The sequence below is a fragment of the Lupinus angustifolius genome, chromosome LG01 (assembly GCF_001865875.1).
Source record: "Lupinus angustifolius cultivar Tanjil chromosome LG01, LupAngTanjil_v1.0, whole genome shotgun sequence".
Taxonomy (NCBI): domain Eukaryota; kingdom Viridiplantae; phylum Streptophyta; class Magnoliopsida; order Fabales; family Fabaceae; genus Lupinus; species Lupinus angustifolius.
Genome location: NC_032009.1, coordinates 2,863,386 through 2,869,385, shown reverse-complemented (window position 1 = coordinate 2,869,385; position 6,000 = coordinate 2,863,386). Strand labels below are relative to the sequence as shown.

At 33.8% G+C, this 6,000-nt stretch overlaps 1 pseudogene; it reads right to left on the bottom strand.

Moving 5' to 3' along the window:
* On the bottom strand, nucleotides 1-4,491 carry LOC109347042 (annotated as a pseudogene).

Below are 6,000 nucleotides of genomic sequence, written 5' to 3'. Positions count from 1 at the left end.
ACTTATAAACCAATCATTAATAAACAATACATCACTTTGCGACACATGTTATTTTTATGGTGTAGAAGGATATATCATGTTTGTCAATAAAATATTAGTTTGAAAAGTTCTTGGTGGCATAAAATCATTTGTTCTTCTAGGAGCATTTCCAAGGGTGCAATGGCACTAATTACAACATCATACTAATACTAATTACAATGACATTCTACCATACACGGCCTGTTAACATAAACTAGAGCAATATAGGATGGATACGCATGACTACTTACACAGGTTGGTAGCTCCCTGTCCCTGCATGTTTAAGTACAAATCCAACCTAATCGCGCCGAGCATCAAAAATTGGCGCTTCAGCTTTGTCAGTTACACATTGCCTATAAATCAAGAAATAAGAATATCACAATGCAGCACCATCAATATGGCTATGATTGAGAACAAGTTATAAGCAGATATGTAGGAAAGTTAAAAGCAATATGATAACAACAAAGGCTATCTAATTTGGCAATTTAACAGACTCAAATATAACATATCAGTGTAGGAAAGTTCTACAAGTCTGTTTGAGCCCATTCCCTTTACAAAATAAAGTATACCAATCACAGATCCACACTACAAATCCACCACATATTGACACTATGAAAGCCTTCAGAGTCTCAATTATATATGATATAAAGTTGATAAGGAATAACAACATTCTCACTCGAAAAAGGAGAAACAGGTGTCTATAAATACATACCTCAGCAGATGTCAGAATGAGAGATTCCCTGTAAAATAAAATGCAAAAAAAAAAATTAATTTGCTGCATCTATATGTAATTACACAGTGATTAACAAAACAAAAGTACACTGCTATTACCTTGGTGTATCAGTTTTTGTAATGTTTAGACATCATGGATGCCTACAATAAAACACATTATCATATTATTCTCAATCCTAAACATGCATTGCATTGTCAATTTAAACACAACAGTGCTAAGCACACTACTGTCACACAGTTCAATTGAAAAGCACGATTAAGAAAAAGCTCTTGGATTTGTTCAAAGAGGAAACTGTTTGTTACTTGTTGGATGCGTGAACAGAATTTTTTATATAAAAAGCTATTTCGACCCCAATCAAGAAACGCAGATCCACATGTATATTGATCCAAAGTTCTTTCCAATTTTTGAAGAAGAGAAGCCACATAGAATTAAAAAATGATACACATCTAAACTAGTAGTCTTACAGAGATTGTTATGGCAAACAAATTGTTTGACCGACAGACTGAAGCAATACTGCAATATTTAGCCCTAATACAAATTTAATTTAATTGAGAGTATCTGAACATGAAAGTTCATTCAAACTAGTATAAATATTCGAGAGTAACACTGCCACTCTTCTATACTTTTTCTGCCGTTTCAGGTTAATAGCCCGTTTTACCTTGCCCAGAAATTTGTGGTCCGCTACCTAAAAGAAGCACCACATTTCGTGGTCCCTTCAAGAGCAGATTTATTTTACTTATGTTACCCTTTTAAAGCACTTTTCTACTTCGCTCAAACACCTGGCTAAAGCAGTTTTTGTATATTTTACATCATATTCTATGCCTTTCACCTAACTTGCAATTGCAAGAGCACAAAACATTACCTGCTCTTGTATGATGCTCCTAGCTTCAACAAGTTGAGCTTCAAGCTCAAGCTCCCTCTCAGTAGCTTCGGAAGTAACTTCTGCTCCTTTCTGATCATCTTGCAATTGAACCATGCGCTCCTTCATATTTCAAATTTTGGGACATTAACAACCAAAAAAACACACACTTCATATCTATAACTGCAAATATTTCCAAATGGAAATGGGGAAATGTACTGATAAGTAACTACCTTTATGAAAGCCATCTTGTTTCGTAGACTTTCTTCTATTTGGTCTCTGGCCATGTGAAAAGGAAGGTCAAACACATCCTGCAAGTAACAAACTCAATCAATTTATATAGAAATTTCACAAAGGGAAAAAAGTATGAAACATTAATAAGCTTCCATACCGTTCTCTCAACCAATTGAGACCGTGAAGGATCACTTTCAACTCTTTCATTGGCAGTGGGAGATTCCTTTGGCAGCCCATTAGGAGCATTTAGAAAATCACGCATATCAACCTGTAAGCATTACATCAAGTTAATAAGATCTTTCATCAATTTGCACTTTGCATCATTGGAATAATTAATTCCCAGGGCATGTAAAATTTTGTGTACCTCTGACTTCATGTCTGAAATCAGTCTCAAGGCATAAAGTTTAAAAGAATGAAAGTGCCATTAGTATGCAAGTGGCAAACCAATTAATGCACAGGAGTACATTGGTTGAATGATAACTAAGCAAAAGTTAATAGAATGTAAAAAATCACATCATGGAGAACAAAAGAAACACAGGCAGAAGAAACATATTCTGCACTCATAACTTTGTCAGCAAATAGAAATTTCAGAAACTAACATCAATTAATGAAGCCTACCTGCATCGATCTCAACAATGCTCTTAAATCAGCATTCTCTGCCACCAGCTCTTGATTTTTTGCTTCATAAGTGTCCACCTTTCAACGTTATAAACAAATTATAAAAAGGAAGGTGTCTCCACAATATAAATAGCTAGTAATTACAGGGGGTTAAAGTCTTATCAATATTCATACGATTTTTTTATAAAAATCATTGTCAGCCTTTTTCCCATTCCATGTTCCACGTTGCCGCCCTTCCTTCTGTTTACACATCATAAATACTAAATTATCATGAAATTGGCAATCTTCTGATTGAAGTAAAAACTATATGGACAGTTGATACCTGTAGCAAATTCCTTATCTCCATGCCTGACTTAGATTCCTTCTTCTTCTCTGTCAATACTTGATTTAACCTCTCCTGCATGTAGAATGTATGAGTTCATTTGAAAATCTATTAACTTGTGGACTCGTTCAATAATTCATCAGTAAAGGCAAGTCCCTATTAATAAAGCACCAAGCCACCAATCACCTAAATACCCTTCTCCTTAGAATAAGAACAATAAAAAAAAGTACCCTACCTGCAACTTTATGTATTCCTTTTCCTTCTTTTTCAACTCATGCATCTGTTGAGTCCTTACTTGCTTTGGCAGAATTCATGGTAACATTGGCAAGAGTCAGTTTATCCAATTTGATTTTGGTGTAGCCCCCAATAAGACCCAGACAAAAATAAGCAGAGTAGGTCCAGTTTCTAACCTGATGACCAATAACCATTCTCTGAAATTCATCCCTCTCATGTTGCAGCTTCTCGATCTGGGTCTTGAGAGCAGCAGTGGTTTTAGCTTCCTAGACAAGAATAATTATCACAAGAATTAAATCACCATAAAAAAAATTAAAATAAAGTAAATCTGACTGCATAACTTTGTAACAAAGAAGTTGTTTGTGTGCTTGCAGCAAAAATAGCTACAGTTTTCCTTTTCCTTTAAGATTAAAAAATGCCTTATGTTCCCAAAACCAAATTTTTAAGCATGTCCTCACTCTTCTAGTAATGGTTGCTATCTCCCGGTCTTTGGCTTGCAGTTGTTCTTCAAGCCTCTCAACCTTAGCCTCCAATATAGATAAATCGGATAATTGTCTATGACGTCAAAAGAAAAAAACTTGCTTCAGTCAGATACTAATAATATGTTTGAACTTTGAAATTATGTCAAATTAAGAGGCCTTAAACCTCAAAAATTAACATTTATTTGAACATTTATGAATGGAATGAAACAAAATAAAGTTGACAACCTATCATTTAGATAAAGAAAAAAAATGAGTGTTTCATTACATTTCATCTCATTGATATTAAAGTAATCCAAACAATTAAATTACTTTCCACTTCATTTCCATTAATCCAAACATAGTTATGATGAATTACCGTTGTCTTTGTTCATGAGAAGACTCTCTAAATTCAGAGTCACGCTTTCTCTGTTGAAGCAAAAAGTATAAGCAATTGCAAGTCCGTGCAATTGAAACCTAACCAATACACAAACAATTTTTCAATAAAAAAGCAACAACATCCTTTCTTCTTCACTATTACACGAAAAAACCAAGGTACACAAATCAAATATCAATTCTCACAGGATCGTTAGCGAAGAGATCCAACGACGCTGGAAACCCAAACATTACGAGTGATTGGTTCAAATACTTGGCGCAATACTCCAAATTCTCTACATTGGCAAACTTGTACTCTCTGAAAGAAGACAAAAGAGCAATCAAAAGTTCAACACTACAATGTGACTCGTGAATTTGAATAAATATTAAAAAGAAGATGTGAATAGGGTTAACTGACACAATTGTGGGTGCAGAATGAGAAGATAACTGCAGAGAGAAAAAAAGTTAGAGAAATGAGGAGGAAGAAGAATGTGAATAAGGATTGTTTGAAATTACCCTAAGAACCATGTCTCCCTCTGTGGGTTGTGCCATTGTTGATACACAGTTTTTTCTGTCTCAGTGCGAGTGAGCGCAAAAATTTGAAAACCAGAAAATAAACGAAATTTTGAAACAGGGGATTAATGATGTTGGAATTGCAATTTAATCATACTATGAGGCCCTGAGTAGAATATTTGTTTTGTCATCCAATTATAGAGGTGCAACTGGCTTCACATGAGTGGTCTGCCGCATGGCGGTTATAGATTCTTATACAAATGTAAGATTGTGTTTGTTGTATCATTTTGGTCGGGATTATGCGATTAGATTAGATCCAAAGTAAGATAAAAAGAGGTATACACTAATAATGTATGAGTTTTATATATTGTTATTGTACTGTATATTTAATTATTTTTAATTTTAAAAAAAGTAATCTTAATGAATAGGACATGATGAGGTGTATGTGTATAAATTTTTACACTTTTAGCCTTCATTTGGAAGGGTAGAAATAAAAGAGAAAGAGAGTGAAAGGAGAAAAGTTGATGAGAAATGTCATTTTTCTCTCATTTGGTTTAGGAGAGAGTTTGAGGGGATAGAGGAAAAAAAGAGAGGGCCCCACAAAATCTCTTCCCCCAAGTGATGAGAAAATTGGAAGGGAAGAGAGACTCAGATCTATTGTCCAAAATTGTATATCAAACCATGTCATGTACCAATAATATTGAAACCAAAATCAAAAAATGAAAAATTATATTTTTTTAATTGACATGAAATATTTTCATTGATCATCAGCATGATTTGAAACATAATTTGCGACAAAAAATTCTTATCTAATGAAGAGTATGGGAGAAAATCACTTCTTTCTCTTCTTTTTCTATACAACCAAACAACACTAAAATCTACTTTATTTGTCATATTTTTCTCTATTTTCACTCTTTTTCTCGCATATTTCTCTCTTTTTATTTTCTTCTCTCAACCAAACAAAATATTAGTGTATACATTTTACACTCTTAGATTAATGTTGTTAATTAAAGTCTCACTTTTAATTGTATAGACTCAATATAATTTTTCAATATAAGTCCCAAAGATCAATGGTTTGTTCAATCATGACGACTCACTAAATTTATCAAGCAAAAGAGGTCACTTGTTAAATACTATTGGCAATTTGGGCAAAACCTATAGGTCTCTTACACGGTCATTGGACGAGTAGCATGAAGAATTTACCCATTGGCCCAAAATGTTTCTTTTGCTTGCAGATTTTTCTAACGAATAAGGTTGGTTGTATATGAACATTATGATTTTAATTAAGTGTTAGGTTTTGATTTTTTATTGAGCATTTGGGCTGAAAGGATATATAACGTGATATCTTAAATTTCTTATCTAGATTCCTAATAACAATAGGCAACAAGACCTTCAACTAGGAATAGTTACGGGGCGGATCAGGGTTAAGTTTGTACTTTTCAAATCCTCAACCCGAATTCAAACCCAAACCCAAACTAATTGGGGTAAAAAATAATAGTATCATCCTCAAACCAATCAAGTTTCAGATAACCCTAATCCAACGCAAAATCCGACCAAATATGGGAACAAAATCTTTGTGAAAATCTAAAACATTGTTGGCAGGAACCCATATTCCCAAAGGTTTTAGAGCAAAAGG